The 19,070-nt window shown below is 40.8% G+C and overlaps 1 protein-coding gene and 1 non-coding gene across 3 annotated transcripts in view; both read left to right on the top strand.

Moving 5' to 3' along the window:
• SRPX (sushi repeat containing protein X-linked) overlaps positions 1 to 19,070 on the top strand; it is a 116,765-nt gene that overhangs the window by 26,641 nt on the left and 71,054 nt on the right. The window lies entirely within an intron of this gene.
• Positions 17,526 to 17,687, top strand: LOC142435514 (U1 spliceosomal RNA). Its single transcript, XR_012781557.1, has one exon. It is a non-coding gene; the product is annotated as a U1 spliceosomal RNA (small nuclear RNA).

Genomic DNA, 19,070 nt, shown 5'->3' with positions numbered 1-19,070 from the left:
CCAAACTAGATGATCCAGCCACACATCTTTATTTTGAGCAGACATTTGAAATTGACTTGTTTAATTACAATCCTGGTTGAGGCTCAGAAAGCATTTGTATTAATATCCAACCCCAAACCAAACTCACTGCTCTGGAGTCTATTCCAGTCCACAGTAACCATATAGGACAGAGTAGAGCTACTCCATAGAGTTTCCATAAATGTAAATCTTTATGAAGCAAATGATCACATCATTCTCTTGTGGAACAGCTTCTGGGGTTCCAATTATCAACCTTTTGGTTCACGACTTGAACCACAGCACCCCTAGGACTCCCATTAATACCCAAGTTCTGTTAAAAACATCAACAAAAGCCAAACCCTTGAATTTAATAGGCTCATTTGAAGTCTTTTCTTTTGAATCAACACTATTGGCATGCCATGCATCATTAGTTCATCAAAACACAACAGGAATATAAATCAAGATTGAAGTTCAACATGAAGTCATGTTTTCAACTAGAGTGTATGACCCTGGGATCTGAGATGTCCTTTCTTTTTTTTGGGGGGGGCACTCTGTCACTTCATCAATGTCATGTTCCTATCATCTGTATTCTTCTACTCACCCTCTTGAAACCATGTCCTTTTCTCTAATACAAAATGTCCCTGCATTGAGGATTAAATATTCAATAGAACACTCAACACTGCATTTAAATAGAGAGAAACTTAGGCTCCAAGCGATGGTTGGGCGGGCCAAAGGCACACAGCTAACTAACCGGTGGTAGAACTACAACACGATTTTTAATATCTTGGCTTATAGTGTGAATCCTACTCTTCTAGGAAGGCACTGAACTGTGCCCCACATCTCAACCTCTGAAGATATCACAATGAGTTTTTAGTCCACTGAGCTTTCTTTCAAAAAACATTTTTATTATATGGGGGGGGGGGGCGGGGACCAACAACCACAGTCTCTTCTGTTAGAGGTCAGGATAGTGTGGAAATTAAAAAACTATCAATTTTTTGCATGATATTATATGAGTGTGTACAGGATATGAATTGAGTTGTACCTTCATAAAATGTGTATTTTTCTTTACAATAAGACATTTATAAATTATATTCAAAAGAGGGATGACTCCAGTGGTGGACAGTTTGGGAATAATGAGTAAGAGAAGACAGATGGCTTATGGCAGGAACCCCAGATTGTTAAGGGGGCCCAGAACTCAATATTCTGTGAATGCCATTTATGATGCAACAAACCACCTCTCTCATCCATCTTAAACATGCATTTTCCTCTTAAAGGCCGCTTATTCTGCTCTCCAGTGTACTTTTGCTTCCTGGCGCCTGCATAATCTTTGTACCATCAGTGGTGTGCAGAATCCTACTTAAAAAGAGGCATTTGCCACAGCCCAGAGTCATAGCAATAATCATGCAGTAATTGGGCCCCCACCCCATGTGCTTGCTCATTTAATATTCACTGTGCATGCTTCTAACAAGCCAGGGCACATCTGGATTTATAGTTTCCCTGGAAGTCCGTGCTCCAAGGCTCCACCAATATGTGATAAATACTCCACAGTTTACTTTCAAAATGACAATACTGAAGCATCTTTTTCTTTTTTTCCAATTGAATCTGAGACACATGACACTCATATTCCCTGCTGCTTTTCTGACACATATTTCCCCTTTGGCTTGCTTTTACACCAGAGAAAGGGGCAAGGGCCCAATTTGCAACCAGCAGCAGTGGATTGAAAATCAGGCATCTTTCCATTTTCTCTAGGGCTGAAGACATCATCTTTTGTGGGCTTTTATTGTTCTGCTTTTAAAATTTTACTATTTCTGTCTCTTATTTTTAGAATTATTTCTGTCCACCCCCACCCCAGCCCCTAGTAGCAAGGGGCTTTCCATGAAATACAAGTTGATCTGAGATATTATCTGAAATTATAATTACTTAAAACCACAGAATCTTAGCCTTGGAAAGGGCCTGAAGAGACAGTCTGCTCTTCCCTACTCCCCAGTACAAGAATACCTATTTCTGTCCCTTGCCAGGATCCTCCTTCCTGTGTGAATAATTCAAGGTTTCATAGCCTCTGATAGTGTCTTAAACTGATCTGGAAGACTTTGGAAAATCTGCCTCATGTTGTGCTGAAACCAGTCTCTGGATACCTTCCAGCCATTGTCTCTGTCTTTTTCTTCTTCTGGAACTCATCAGGGTAAGTCTAACTCTCCCATTTTGTATCCATGTAGTGGCCATTGTGAAATCAGAACACAGAGATTCTTATTTCCATGGAGTCTAATTTCCTCCACAATGCAAGTCTAATGTTTCCTCATCATTCCACAAACTTTTTATTCACGTATCCATTTTTCATTAAACTAGTTCATATGGGCCACGTTCTGGATTTTCTTTCTAGTATCTTCCAACGTGTGTCCTTTTCCAAATGTGGCCCCAAGAATTGGTCTAAGTGGTTTATTATACCTGGCATTGTTGGCTTAGTCTCGGGTAAGCCAAGCTTCTGTGGTTTAGCCTCTGTCTTCTTGCCAGGCACTGTTATTTCCCTTAAAAAAAAGTCACCTCACTTGCTGTCTCACCATGTGGGCAACTAGCTGGCCACTCTCTCTTAAGTCTACCAGGGCAGATGTCTCCCATGTTGGATATATGAAACTTAGTGCAGGAAAAAGAGGAATGTGAGACTTTATGTTGCCTATTTTTATTAAATTCTATAAAGTTTAAAGCAGCAGTGAAGAGATCAAATATGGCAAATTGCATTGTGTAAATCTACTGCACAATATGCCTTGAACAGCAAGGATGTTACTTTGAGAACTGAGAGAAGACTGACCCAGACCATGGTATTTTCCTTTGCCTCATATGCATGTGAAAGTTGAAAATTGTGTTAAGCTGGATTGTGTAGAGAAACAAAACAATAAAACTCATCTATGCATAAGAAAGAGATTTATATCAAAAAAGTAAGTCTATATCAAGAAGACATCCCAGCCCAGTTCAACGTAGGTCCACAAGTCTGAGGCTAGTCCATAAGTTCCTCTTCAGACTCACACGGTTTCAAATGGTGGGGGGAAGAGGGGAAGAAATCAATAAAATCCTAGTACAGCCAGATCCTAAACATAATTTTAAAAATACTCAAATTCAATAATTTCTTATCTAAACTATCCAATTCATATGCAATATGACCTTGTGTAATCTCATGGACCAGGCCTTGCCTCCATTTAACCCAAATTTGTCACCTGACAACCAAGATGCCTTTTCTTTCCATATTGATGAACCATCTTCAACCCTTTCCCAGGTTCCCCTGATTTACTCAGAACGTATCTCCTGACCCTCCAAAGTAGGATGGTAGGATATTGGCACCTATAGTCAATCATCAAGGTTTGGGGTATACCTTAAGGAAGAGTGTTAGACTGTTCTAGAGATAAAATGTTGGGAGCAGCTTGGGAAAGGCTGAAATGATTATGTCTCCAAATGTGATTTCAGGGACACTCCTAGTCCGCTGGTGTCTGCATCACATTATCTTCTGAGAGTGTTTCCAGATCTAAGCCTCTCTAATTTCATTGGCCAAATATGTCTTTTAGTTGGAGCCCAAATGGTTGTTCTTAAGAACTCCTAGGATAAACAAGCTCTTTTAATGTCAAACAAATGAGAAACAAGCCTAACAAACAAGAATTTTTTGCATGAAAAATATTACAATTGCTTTGGTCAAATAAAAAGTGTTTTAAAAGACTAAAGAGTGAGTAAATAAAAGAACAAAAGCTTAAAATATGCACAAGGTTAAACATTCAACACTTCTACACTAATCAGCCAGTTTAATATGAGGAACATTATCGCAATAGCCTAGCATCGCCTGCAAATCCTCATGACACCTTTCCTGGAGTCTATGGACTCTGCGTGGAGAACTTGTCTGTGTCCCTCACTGTCAGGCTGCAAGATAATGGCTTTATTTGCTGTCCTCATACACAGGACATATATCTCTTTCCGGCCATTCTTTACACTGAAAGGGTCGGCCTTTCCTTTGTTGTATTGTTTTATGTGGTTGGTGAGTAGAGATGGACACTTCCCTCCGAAACTGCTGGTCTCCGGTGGATGGACCATAGGGTTTGTCTTCTTGTCCCTGGATTCCCCAGTACCTGGAAATCCGAGCTCAGTTTTGACGGTTGTCCTCAGGGAGAAGAGCAGGTCTCAGAAGATAGGCTTGAGAATGGAGAGCAGCTCTGCTCTGCACGCTTCAGGTTGCTGGCTATGGGTTGGCATTGGCTATGCAAAGAACACAAAGCCCTCTCCCCGAACCTAAACCCACTGCAATTGAGCTAATTGCAACTGATAGCAACCTTAAAGGACAGAGTAGTGCTGCCTCGAGGGCTTCTGAGGCTATAAATATTCCTGGGAACATCAGCTTCATATCTCGCCTGTGGAGCAGTTGGTGGTTTTGAATCATTTTGTGGTTAGTAGCGCATGGGTTACCCCCCAGTGGCACCAGGGCTCGTGCAACAGTGCCACCACAAACTTAGAATGAACATTCTAAGAGGGCACCAGAACATTCACTGCTAATTTTGTGACAGCTATGACAGAGTGTGTTTGAGAGTTTGTCCCTATTCCCTTTGAGTAGGCTTTGTAATCTCCCAGGGCAGCACCTGGGTTAGTGTCCATTTCTTCCTCCTCACCAACCACAATCCTCTGCATCAGGACTCACTGGCCTTGGCCCGTAAGGCAAAATAAGGTGGTGTTTACCCTAAAGGATTGCCCGTGTAGATGAAAAGTTGGAGGAATAACTGATTCTTCATTTAATTTATATTTCATTTGGCTGCTTCTTTCTTCTCCTGGACAGGATGCAGGAAATTGCTCAGAAAGACACATTTGGCAAGATTCCTGGAAGGACATTCCTTTTCTCTGGTCTGAGCCTTCTGAGAATTGTCCTCTTCCCCCAAATGAGGACTTTGCCACACTTACCAGTCCCTTCTCTGCAGACAGCTTTGCTTTGACTGTGGGGCTTACTGATAACTTGAGGTGCTGGAGCAAGGACAAAGGGAGCTTGTTACTGCGGGCCATACTCCAGGGAGGGATTGGAGAAAGACCAGCTTGCCTGCAGGCTCCTGTATTGACAAGTTGCAGCATCCTTGAAAGCAGCCAAGAAATTAAAATGGTAATAATATGCTTGCATGTGGAATTTCTGAGCTTTGAATTCTTGGACTGCAAAGCTCTCAATAAGAGAAACAAGGTATATATAAATACCTATACTTCTTTCTTTGTTAGACATCTACACCAGCAGATCAAGATTGCCAAGTAGCAGGATGATTGTAGGCTGGAATGCTGGATCCCAGGGCAGTGGGCAGTAGGTATGGGAGCGGAGGGAGAATGTGCTTCCCTTTTAGGGGGTACCCAGTCACCCCCAGACATATGTAGGGGCAGACTACATTGTGGCTTAGCAAGGCTTATGGGGACTCTCTGGGGGACCTGACCACTATTTGCATAATTTCAATTTAATTTTAGAACACTGCCTGAAGTCGGTGAGGCTACCTGGGCTCCTCTGTCATCAGCACCCTGAAATCCCTGGCATGGTTATTAGCCACGCATGCTTCTCTGTATCCTGCCCTTGTGCTGGGCAGAGGACTGCATGTGGGATTCATTGAGTAACAACAGAAACCTGATGATCGAAGATATTAACTCCTTTTACCTACCCTGCTGTCATGGAATTCCTCCGTGAAAATTAGTGTTCCCACAGGAGAAAAAAACCATTTTGTGTACCCTGTGTATCCTAGTAATATTGAGGCATTACGCAAATATGGAAGTAAAGGTCATACATGTAAGCAGAGGTATTCTATTTGATTATCATTGTGGGATCCCTACACACTTTGGATCAATGTGGTTATTTTCAAACTTTTGTCTACTACCTGCAATAAGAAATGGGAGTGGCGACACCAGGAGGGAAGGGCATGTAGAAAGGGAGAACCGATCTCGGAGATCTATGTGTAACCTCCTCTCTGGGAGATTGTCAAGGGGGAGGCGGGTGAGGGGAGATGCCGGGGAGTGTAAGATAAGATATAATAATTATTTATAAACTATCAAGGGACCAGGGGTGGGATCGGGGAGGGAGGGGGATGGGGGGAAAAAAAGGGAAACCGAGCTGATTCCAGGAACCCAAGTGGAAGGTGAATTATGAGAGTGATGAGTGCAACGAATGTATAAGGGTGCTTTGCTCATTTGATGTATGTACAGATTGTGATAAGAGCCTTATGAGCCCCAATAAAAAGATTTAAAAAAAAAGAAAATGATTAGGGCAAAGAATGTACGGATGAGCTTTATACAATTGATGTATGTATATGTATATGTATGGATTGTGATAAGAGTTGTATGAGCCCCTAATAAAATGTAAAAAAAAGAAATGTAATTTATATCACTGTCCATAACACACACGTACACAAATTGCTAAATCATACACCATTTATTTTATATATCACTGAAAAATATACCATTACACTGATTATAGAACTCACCCTGACTTCAGAAAAAGTAAAATGTGGGAATACCCCAGTTTTTAGAACCAATGAAATATTCACTTTCTCATGCTTTTTCTCTCTTGCTCTCATATATATTTATATATATGGCTTCAAAAATTGTGTAAAAATGCAACTGAGAGATAATGGAATTTTTATGAACACTTTGAAGCCCCTACATATATACACATATACACTTACACATATGCACATATACAAAAATCTGAAACAAAAGTTTCATTAAATAACTTTACTATGTACAGTGCATTATGAGTCTCTTCTCTTTTTCCTACTCAGATTAGGATAGATTAGAACACTTCAAAATATTTTATTAAATTTAAACCTGGTCTACCACCTATCTTTATTGAACAACATATTAATCTCTTATTGTTAATCTGTGATATCATTTGGTGTTGAAATTGGAATTTGGAGTGGTTATGCTGGGTTGTCATGTCATATTTTTTAGTTATTCATTTGGTTCAAATGTAACTTGATGGTCTGCTGTTTAAATTAGTACTCTTGCAAGTAAGTGGAAGAAACCTATCTTAAACTAGCTTTGGCAGGAAAGGGATTTTATCATTTTATGTAAGGAAGGGGAAATTCTGGTTTATCTGAGTAATATGGACAAGTTCTCAAAAACGGTTGCACTCTCTGTTTCTTCCCTGCTTAGCATTCTCTGTGCAGCTTGACCTTGGCCATTGGAAACTTAAGGGCTCATATCTTTCTTATTTTAACACCAGAGGAAAAAATGCCCCGAAAGATCAAATTATCTCAGCATTGGTCTTATGATTGTCCTTGGAGTCAGGAAATAGAATAAAAAGTCATCCCTAGTAGAACCACATAATAGTTTTCCAAAAGAAGACGTCCTGCTTCCTAAGGACATCATGGTAGATGGCTATCACACCTGGAAGGTGGTGGTGTGCTGTCATTTAGCTTCCTCCAACAGATACTATACAAGAAATGCAAACTATCATTTTGAAACTCCGAATTGCCATCAGCCTGAGTGTCCCTGTGAAGATAATAAACTAGTGTGTGGTTGTCACATTGAGGACACTGACTGGAAAACATTCCAGAAGGAAAATGCCCCGGGTTTCAGTTGAGCAAGCAGCAGCTAGTCCCTTAATTTTCAATATGCTCATTTCAGAGCTGTCTTCTGGAAGTGTCTTTTCCAGTCTCCTCACTCTCTCTGCCATTCGATCAGCTGTGCTAAAATATCATTCTAAAGGTATACAATTAAAGTCTTGCTGCCTGTCATTCTCAGTACATATGGCTTCGGTTTCTCTCTCTCTCTCTCTCTCTCTCTCTCTCTCTCTCTCTCTCTCTCTCTCTCTCTCTCTCTCTCTCTCCTATCTATTTAGTATCTCTCTTTCCCGAAAGTCCTCATTCTCAGTTGTATCATCATATACCCACATTTTAAAAATTATACTACTGGTTTACTCTCAAGTACAATGTGCCAGTGACAGCTTAACTTGGGTAGCCTTTTTGAATCTTAAACACAGTATCTGTTTCTATAACTACAACCTTCACTGAGGGAGATGGAGTTCGCTTTCTGACACTGGTGCAACATCTCAAGGAAAACTAATAGAGTGTACTGAAGTCTTGAGAGACCCTTAGGGAGAAGGCCACATGTTAATATCTACTGGGGCCATAAGAGGAAACAAAATCTGACCACATTCCCTGAGAAATCGGCTATCTAACTGGGAAGAAAGATCCTACACACACTTGAAATGATTTCTGAAAATCTCAAACAAACTTAGGCTCAATACTAACTCAAAAATGTGAACGGTGTGTTAATGTGAATGTAATTTAAAATAAAGATTAGAATAGACTGACTGGAGGAGGGTGGCTGTGTTACTCTGGGTTGACTGGAGAAACAAATTCATAGGCACTCATATGTGTATAAGAAAGAGCTTTATATCACAGAGCAATTGTATATTAAGAAAACATTCCAGCCCAGTCTAGATCAAGTCCTTAAGTCCAATATTAGCCCATATGTCTGATGCCAGTCTGTAACGTCCTCTTCAGAATCAAGCAACACATGCAATGATGCTGAATACAGGAAGATCAGACAAGTGGGTGGAAAGTCTTGTGGATCCAGTGGCGGTGGAAGCATCTTAGCGCTGGTGTGTGTCTCCATGTGGCTCTTGCAGCTCCAGGGATCTGGCTCCATCAGTGTAGCTCCATGTGGCTTGTCAACAGGAAGTTGGAACAGAGACAGTGTGTGTCCCGCCTCCAGGGAGGAAGACAGGAGTTCCCAGAATCCTCAGGAGAAGGCTATGCTCACACAGAGGCCTCATTGGATATGACCTGATTGACAGGCTGGACTCCACCCCTTCTCTCAAATTGGCAGGAGATTATTTAACCACCACAGTGGCTCTGAACCAAATTTTAAAGTAGGAAAGGCACTGAGAGAGTGGGAGTTTTTCAGGTGGGTAGTGCAAAGACATCAAGATAGAAATAAATAATTCTGAACTTCTGTAAAATTTGCTGTCTAAAGATTGCAATCCTTGTTTATCTAGGAATTGTGTTCAGGTCACTCTCTGAGATGGGAAAGGAATATAACTATTGAGCCTCAGCCCTCTCCCAATTTCCATTCAAGTTAGGAAAGCACACTTGCCTCATGGGCTGCACCGAGGGCTTAAGGTAATTGAAATGCAAGAACTAGTTGGAGGAGGAGGGCAGGCTGTTATGTTTGAGTTTGTTCCACTTAGAAGTTGAAGGGAGTGTTCTGAGGAATATTGTTTGAAAATCGTTACTGTATCCTCCTAATTAGTGATGCCCAGTTTTATAAATGAGTGAGTGGAGGCTCAGGAAGGGGAAATGGTTTCTCCAATCTTGTCTTGGAAGAAGTACAATCAGAATGCTCCTTAGAGACAAGGATAAAGAAATGTTGTCTTGTGTAGTTTGGACATGTCATCAGGATAGACCATCCCTGGAGGAGGACACCGTGCTTAGTAAGGTGCAGTGAAAAAGAAGAGGACCCTCACCAAGGTGGACTGACACCATGGCTGCAGCAATGAGTACAAACATAAGAGCAATTGTGAGGCTGGCACAGGACTAAGCAGTGTTTCCTTCTGTTGTGCACAGAGTCGCTTTGAGTTGGAACCTGATGGCACCTAACAAAAACAAATCAAGATCATACCGTTAGGGAGAGGCAGAGCTGCAACTCAATCCCTGGGCTCTTTCAGTTGCATTCTACCACAGACAGTGGCCATGAGTGGTTGAAGGGTGGGGACCAGGCTCCACAACCGAATGGGTCCTAGGAGGCAGTTGTGTAATAGAGGGGTAAATTAAAGAAATGACATACAAGACAAGAAAGTGCTCACCTCAACCAGAACCAGAGTGAAGGAGGGGTGTATTCTTTCACAAGCTTATATACACTCAAGCAAGCAAGCCCAAATAAGCACATACGTAACAGGCAGGGGTTGTATTAGAGCAGCGGTTCTCAACCTTCCTAATGCCGTGACCCTTTCATACACTTCCTCATATGGTGGTGCCCCCCCAACCATAACATTATTTTTGTTGCTACTTCATAACTGTAATATTGCTACTGTTATGAATCTTAATGTAAATATCTGATATACAGGAGGCATTTTTGTTGATACATATTGAACATAATTAAACCATAGTGATTAATCCTCCAAATAATATGTAACTAATATATTGTGAAATATTTATTTCTAATTACAAGTAAATGCAATGTTGTCTTGAAGCATGGTGTAGCATGGGTAACAGTCTTACTATAACAGCAGTAAACTACATTTTGCGTCATTATGTGTAAAAAGCCAACGTCAGTGTGACGGTTCAGATAACTTTCTCACCAGATCAGCATATCTGCATGTGGGCGGACCCACCTGGAGAGCGATAGAGGAATGATGTCTCCATTCCTAAGACCATCAGAAATATGTGTTTTCCGGTGGTCTTAGGTGACCCCTGTGAAAGGGTCGTTCAACCCCCAAAGGGGTCACGACCCACAGGTTGTGAACCGCTGTATTAGAGGCATACATATGACTGGAAGGCATCTTCATAACAAGATGGGCACGTTCTAGAGTTAAGAGAGTGACTTAACGTTGGTCGTCTGAGCTGGCTTGATCATAGGCGTCCCTGAGCTATTCTTCCAGGGGAACAAACTATGATGCTTATCAGAAAGGAGTGGACCCTCCTTAGTGTGGGACAGACAATAGGGTCTGATTGCTCTAGATGGCAGACGACCTTCTGACAAATAGCCTTCAAGCATTTAACCTTTAAGTGTATATAGTACCAACCATGTGCTTGCAAGCAGCACTTTAAGATTGACATTATTATGGGGGGACATGATGGGGATTAACTTTTACTTAGGATAATGTGACTGGGAGGCATCTTCACTCCTGAACACGAAGGTTTCCCAGGCTTCCTAAATATGAGTGTGGAGAATTTGTCCATGTACATTCTCTTCCCGGTTCTCAGTTTCCCCCATTGGAGAAATTCAGTACCTGCTGGGGTTTCAAAGGACAAGCCATCTAAGTACTGAACAAATCCGGGGAAAACAGCAACTTCTGACACTGCTTCCTATAAGTCTTCTCAGATTCCGTTTTTTAGAGGAAAGAAACCAAGAATTAGTTAGACAACACTATACAGTGTTCTAAGAAGCCCTGGTGGTACAATGGAAAGCAGACCTCTGTAACTCAACTGGTTGACCATTTGAGCCCATTTAGCAGCTCTGTGGGAAAAGACTTGGCCATCCAGTTCAGTAAAGATTAGTCAAGTGCATGCTATTGGGCAGCTCTATTCTGGAACTTGGGGTTTATATGAGTCAAAAGTCAACAAAATGTTACCTAACACAAACATAAACGAAAAACCAAACAACTCACAGCTACCCTACATAGGGGTTCTGAGATTTCAAGTCTCTGTGAGGGTATACAGTCTCATCTTCTGCAAAGTGGCTGCTGGGCTTGAAATGTTAGCCTTAGATGTTAGCCGCTCAATGCCCAACCCACAGCATGGTTAGGGCTTCTTAACAACATAAGCTCACGGGCATTGAAGCAATTCTGTCATATAGTGGCATTATACCACAGAATAGAAGTGCCCCTATGAGTGTTTTAAGTTATAAATCTTTCCAGGAACATAAACCCTTACCTTGCTCCTTCAAAGAGGCTGGTAGATTCAAACTGCTGACCTTGTGGTTAGCAGCCCAGCGTGTAACTCACTATGCCACCAGGGCTCCGTTAAGAACAGTATAAAATGTCATAAGTCACAGGTTTTTAAAAATTCAATTCTGTTCACCAAGACCAACAGGAAAAATATATTCCACCCTCTGACCTAATAGTAGGGTGAACATATTCTTGTCCAAATTTTGAGTGTGAAAGATAGTATTATTAATAATAAAGCTGAGACAACCAGAGTAAAATGGGACTTTCCTATACAAACTGAGGACACCCTGTCTTGCAAACACATGTAGTGTGTAAACAAATGTTTCACAAATTAGGCACAACCCTTACTATGTACAAGGCATTTAAGTGATGGTTTTGGCAAATAATGTCCCATGGACTGTCAGATGAACAAATCAACCTGTCTTGGAAGAAATACAGCCAGAATGCCCCTTACAAGTGTAGATGGTGAGATTTCCTCTAATGTGCTTTGGTCAGGTTGTCAGGAGAAACTAGTCTATGGTAAAGGATGTCATGCTTGGTAAAGTAGAAGGGCAGCAAAACACGAGGAATCTCTTCAATAAGATGGATCGACACAGTGGCTGCAATAATGGACTCAGGAGTGACAATAACAGCGAGGGCGATGCAGGACTGTGCAATGCTTCATTCTGGTGTACAGGACGCAGAACCTACTTGATGGCATCTAATGACAATAATAAGTGAATTGCACTCTGACATTTTAAATTCAGCACACTAATGAAGGTCATGGCCTACTCAGAGGGGTCAAAGGTTTGAAAAATACTACTGTTATTGATTGTGGACACATTTCAGAGGCTCACGATGATCTGGAGAGGGGAGAGGAAAGTGGCCATGGGGGTCATGAATGTCTGAAATATTCACTAAACTAATCCCATATAAATCATTTGGTGAATCTTCTCCTGAAGTAAAAATACCGGTAATAGACATGTTCTTTAACCTATCCTTCTTGATTAGAAGGGATATAGGAGCAATCTATCTGGAGAACTTTGTTCCACTTGGGAAAGGGTTGTTCCTCTATGTAGTTTCCCCACATTTCTTACCCTCATGTTTTCACCTGTATGAGCAAGGCTTTCAAGGAAGAATGTTTCATTGATCATTTTGGGCTGTCTGAGCACTTACTTGTTTGGGGTCAGTGCTCCAAACACTGTCTCCAGTATCCTCTGCAATGCTATATTTCCTTCTCTCTACTTAAATATATATATATATATATACTATTATGTAAGAATTAATTTTCTCCCGGCAGCTTTATTGGCATATAATTTAACAATTCACATCAAGAAGGGCATACAGTCATCACCACAATCAGTTTGAGAACATTTTCTTCAAACTTTTTATTTATTAATTGATTTGTTTTATAAAGAAACCATTTTGGGGGGACTCTTAAAACTCTTATAACAATCCATACATCAATTGTACCAAGCTCATTTGTTCATAAGTTGCCATCATCATTTTCAAAATGCTTTCTTTCTGTTTGAGTCCTTGGCATCAGCTCCTCTTTATCCCCCTCCCTCCCACACCCTCCCATTCTCATGGACACCTGATAAATTATAAATTATTATTATATTCATATCTTATACTGCTCACTGACTCCCTTTGTCCAGGTTACTATTGTTTGTCCCCCTGGGAAAGGGGGGAATTATACATCATTGTAGTCATTTCCCCATTTCTCCCCCTTCTCCCTGCACCTTCCCCCTACCCTCATGGTATCACTACTCCTATTGCTGTTCCTGAGCGGTTTATCTGTACTGGATTCCGTGTGTCATGAGCTCTTATCTGTACCAGTGTGCATGCTCCAGTCTAGCCGAATTTGTAAAGTAGAAGTGGGATCATGAGAGTAGGTGGTAGGAAGCATTAAATAACTAGAGGAATGTTGTGTGCACCCTGGCTGTCTCATTGTTTCCTTGTGACCCTTCTGTGAGGGAGTGTCCAATGGGCTTTGGATCTCCATTCCGACATCCATCATTTGCATCAATATATTTGCTTGTTTTGGGTCTTCTGATGCCTGAAACCTTATCTGGGTGACACCTCATGATCACATAGGCTGGTATGCTTCTTCCATGTGGGATTTGTTGTTTCCCTGCTAGATGGCCATTTGTTTATCTTCAAGCCTTTGCTTCACACCTTTAAGACCTCACTGACTATATTTTTTAATAGCTGGGCACCATCAGCTTACTTCACTACATTTGCTTATGCACCCATTATGACTTCAGCAATCGTGTTGGGAAGGTGAGCATCACAAAATGTGAGCTTATTGGAACAAAATGTTCTTGCTTTGAGGGAGTATTTGAGTAGAGATCCAATGCCCATTTACTACCTTAATGCTTAACATAGACCTATAGCTGAATCATTACATATTAATGTATTTACATATTTGCATGCCTAAATGTATGCCTCTATAAATGTCTTTTGTCTCCTAGTTATTTCCCCTATTTCTTTTTATGTTCCTCCTCTCCCACTATCATGTTCAACTTTCATTCGACACTCAGTACTTTCTCTTGGCTACATTACACTTGATAAAACTCCATCAGGCATTCTACACCTTCTTTGCCTTCGATTTTAGATCTCTTATTTTGCCCTTGTCTCTGGGTGTTGGCTCCCCCCTCTCTTTCCCCCACATCCACCCCTATGCACCCCCAAAGTAATCGGCCCTATTATTTTCTCTTTGCAATTGGTTATCCTACCTATCCTTTATGGATAGACATGAGAAAAAGAAAAAGGAGAGAGAGAGAGAGAGAGAGAGAGAGAGAGAGAGAGAGAGAGAGAGAGAGAGAGAGAGAGAGAGAGAAGGAGAGCAAGCAAACACCCCTCCCACCCCCCTATAAAAAGTTCCATGTATGTCTGCTAACCCTTCTGAATGTTTCCCAATCTGGTCTAGTGAAGTGCCACGCCCTGTCCACCAATTCCGAGTCTATTTTTAGGATTCCTCGAGGACTTCATTGTTTTGCTGTGCTCCCTTTGTGTTCACTCTGGTGGGGGGAGAGGGAAGGGGTCAGACCGGGCACAAATAACACTTATGCACAGCTCCCAGATGTCTTTTTTCTGCTGTGAAACTAGCCAGGTCAGAGCAGAGTAGGTTTTGCCTGCCAGTCAGGCATAAGGGGCTTACGATGGGTGTTGCATAAAAACACTGGCCACCCCTGACCCCCAACAACATACCCTAGACCTCCCATTTAAGACAGTTTCTGCACACTTCGTCCATGGAGGAGAGACGAATTGCTCTTCTGTCCCCTGCATGGTCTATGGGGAGAATTTCCTCAGGGAGTCCAGCAATGTTTTGGCATGCACATGTGTTAGCAAGAGCCATAGGAACATTAAAATCCAGCAGTAATACTCCCAGCAGTGAGACAACCTTCTTTGAGCACCATTTCAAAAAGACTTGAAAGACATATAGAGAACCATAGGATTTTCCTACCTCAAAGGATAAACTATGGTAATATTTTGAGGCTGAAAGTAATTTTTTGCTACAGTAAATTTAACAGCTGAATTCACAGACCATATGTGACAGCAATTTATCTTACTGGAGGGGATTCAGTGTGTGGCTTTTCCTGATGATGTTCATTAAGTTTAGATAGATTGATAGATAGATAGAGATATAGTTAAAGATAAATATATATGTTCTGAGTTTTTTTCCATGGCATAGCACCCCTGTAGATCAGGGTAGAACTGCATCTGTGGGTTTCTGAGACTAACCCTTTACTGGAACAGAAAGCCTCATTTGTCTCCATGGATCAGCTGGTGGTTTCAAACTGATGACCTTGCAGTTAGCAACCCACCAGGTAATTACTCAGGCTCATCTATGCATATACAATGTGTGTGTGTTGTTGTTGTTGTTGGCTGTCATAGAGTCGGCTCCAACCTGTAGTAACAGAATGAAACTCTGCCTGGTCCTGTGCCATCCTCTCAACTGTTCCGATGCTGAAGCCCAGTGGCGGAGCTCCTCTGTCAATCCGTCTTGTCAAGGAACTTCCTCTTTTGTGCAGCCCCTCTTCCTGAATATATGAATCTTTAAAGAAAACCCTGGGTCTTCTATGAATCTTTTTGAAATTAATTTCATTCGACAAAAGGCACACCCACAAATCTCATGGACAAAAGCCCCTCTGTGATTGCGAACGAAGCACACTGTTAATCTCTTTAGAAGGACTCTGATGAACCATCTTAGATCTTTCTGAAAGTGTTAACAAGGGCTTTTGACAATCATACTTTTGGCTTCATCTTTAGACCAAGTTTTTTTCTGGCAGTGCTCTTCATTTGATCTTTGCACAGAAGCGACTCTATCGTCTTTTCCACTTCATTGCAGCTGCAGTGTAATTCATTGGCAAATCATTTGTTAACGCTAAATCATCTGGCTACCACAAATACCCAATGATTTCCAATAATGGAATATACCTTTATCTAGCATCCAAATCTCTTTAGCATTGTCACCGTTCAAATTTGTGTAGCGACGCTGTGCTACCTAGGATACAGCCATTGCATGTGTTTGAGTTTAAAGACATATGCTTTATTTGTGTCTTAAGAAACTTAAAGCAGATAGTTCTCTTTCTCCAACAAACTGACGAACTACCAACTCTGAATCATATGCTTAAAGTTCAGGCCAAGTTTTGCATAGTTCTCATCCACGAACACTGTAAAGACATATTTTACCTTCATGGGAAATTTTGTTTAAAATTAGATCTAGGTCTGTGCTATCATATGCTTATTGCATTTTACATTTATTAAAAGAAATGAAACAAAAACATACAGTTTCTCAGACTTACTAAGCCCATTTCAAGGACTCAATAACTACATGTGGTTAGTGGCTACCCTATTGGATAGCACAGATGTAGAATGTTTCCATCACTGTATGTAGCATGTTCGATCTTCACTTTACAGTCTTCTTTATTGTAATAGCTCCCTTTTGGGGTTTGTGGGTCTGTGGGATTATCCTGATAGATCCTTTCCAATATACCAATTTTCCTAAGCTTTTGTGTTATCACAGTAGTTTCAGAGGTGCCTTCTTCTAAAGCAGTGGTTTTCAACCTTCCTAATGCCACAGTCCTTTAATAGAATTTTTAGCTCTGTGGTAGTCACCTAATCTGGTGTCAATTTAAGGATTCAGAATGTAGGGGTGGAGTCTAGGCTGTCATTCTGGAGATAGCCAATGAGATTTCTGTGTGGGTATGGCCTTTCCTGAGAATTCTGGGAAATCTGATACTTCCTTCTTGGAGGCAGGAGACACTATCTCTCTCAATTCACTCCCTTGGAGACTCTTTAATGGCAAGGCTGACTTCTTGGGAGGCATCCCTGAGGAGATGCCATATGGACCTAATCTGATGGAGCCCTGAGAACTGGAATGGCCATGTGGAGACCCCTGCCAGCGCTGAGATGCTTCCACCAAAGACTTTCTACCCACTGGCCTGTGGTCTTCGGCATTATTGCATGTGTTTTATGGGTCTGAAGAGAATGTTATAGATTGCTGTCAGACACATGGGCTAGTATCAGAGCTATGGACTGGATTTGGACAGGGCTGTGATATTTTCTCCATGTTCAATTGTTCTTATATATAAATCTCTTTCTTATACACATATGTGCGTCTATGGATATGTTACTCGAGTCCACCCAGACTAACACAAACTCCAAGTGTGGTACATTTTAAATAATCATCCTAGGCCCTTATTAAAATATATTTAAATGAAGCAACTTTTTCCCCTTTAAATGCATATGGTACCAAAATTATGTCCAGATGTGGGGGCATTCATAGTCCCTTGAAAGCCCTGCTATTCACCAGTAGTTCTGTATTCTTAATAGTTTTTCAGCAAGTTTTTTTCTCCTTCATTATATTTTCTAAATATAATTTTACTCCTAGGATCAAGTGTCAATATATTTAAGATCCAATTTAGTTTTAAAAATATTACGAATACTTACCTGGCAGGGGAGACACCATGATCAGGAAGGTGGCTTTCCCAGGGCGAGGTTTATCCATTGCACTCTGGATGTGCTGACCCCTGTGATTTCCCCAAATGTGGGAAACTCGACTGCCTAATTTGTGGTAGTGGGAGACTGTGTTCATGCTCTCCCTTGATTTCAAAAAGAAGGAAAAAAACTATTAAGAATACAGAACTATTTCTAAAACAACTTTTTGAAAAAAATACTACACTTTGAGCTAAATACATAACACACTGCCAACAACTTTGCCAATTTGGGTGATGTACTGCAATTAATAAAGACATGTATAAAGATTAGTAAATTTGCTTAGTTTGTAATTAGTCTTATAGGCTCACTCTCTTTTAAAATGAGAAAATTTGTGAAGTGTTAGTAGGAACCCACAATATGTTTCCAACATCTAAATTCTTTAGGTAATTCTTCCATTACATTCAATAGGTATTTTTTAAGAGGAGCTTTTGAAACTCAGTGATATTTTTACTTGGACATTCAGAATGAAATGGGTGGGGTTTATTTGGTTGGGAAAACCTTTCTTTTGACTTTGGTGAAAAGTATTGGCTATTTCTTTGGAAATCTGTTGTATTAGAAGAAATTTCTGCAAGGAGAGCAGAATTACAAATAGAATTGTTTCCAGGTATGGCCAAGGGACAGAAGCTTACATGGCTCTGAGTTTCTGATTTCTGAGCCAGTGTAGGATTTGTGTTTGCGGAAGAAGTGAAGCATTCTTTCCAAATAGTGGTAATCCAAACCATATGGGCACTGATTGTGGCTGTGTCATAATAAAACTTCATTTAACCAGAGTTCTAAACGAAGGGCCTTTTGTTAATAAATAATAGTTTGTTAGGAAATTCTCTGCTCACTCTTTCTCCATCTCCTCTCCACTTTTCACTTCAATTTTAATCCGGTGGAAAAGTTTCCCTCAACAAATATTAATCTCTTTGCTGCTTTAGTAAGTACAATCTGCTGAATAGAGATGGTCTTTTATCTTAATGTATCCTTTAAGATATCCTTTTTGCAGACTGGTTGTTATTTTAATAAAATTTTATATACTAGTTCAGGCTTGATATAAACTAGAAATTTGTGGAAGATGACTAGTATTCATTCTTTTTTTTTTAAATATCATTTTATCGGGGGACTGACTCTAACAGCTCTTATAATAATTCATACATCCATTGTGTCAAGCACTTTTATACATATGTAGCCATCATCATTTTCAAAACACTTTCGACTTGATGCCTTGGTATCAGCTCCTCTTTTTTCTTACCCACCCCCACTCTCCCACCCTCGTGAACCCTTGATAAATTATATATTATTATTATTTTCTTACCTTACACCATCCACTGTCTCCTTTCACCTACATTTCTGTTTTTTGTGCCCCTGGCAGGGTGTGTGTGTGTGTGTGTGTGTGTGTGTGTGTGTGTGTGTGTGCGCGTGTTATATGTTGATCAATACAATAGGTTCTCCTTTTCTCCCCATTCTCCCCCCCACCTTCCTGCTACTCTCATGATATCGCTACTCC

The sequence above is a fragment of the Tenrec ecaudatus genome, chromosome X (assembly GCF_050624435.1).
Source record: "Tenrec ecaudatus isolate mTenEca1 chromosome X, mTenEca1.hap1, whole genome shotgun sequence".
Classification (NCBI taxonomy): domain Eukaryota; kingdom Metazoa; phylum Chordata; class Mammalia; order Afrosoricida; family Tenrecidae; genus Tenrec; species Tenrec ecaudatus.
The sequence above is the reverse complement of the archived record's forward strand: the minus strand, read 5'-3'. Positions and strand labels throughout refer to the sequence as shown.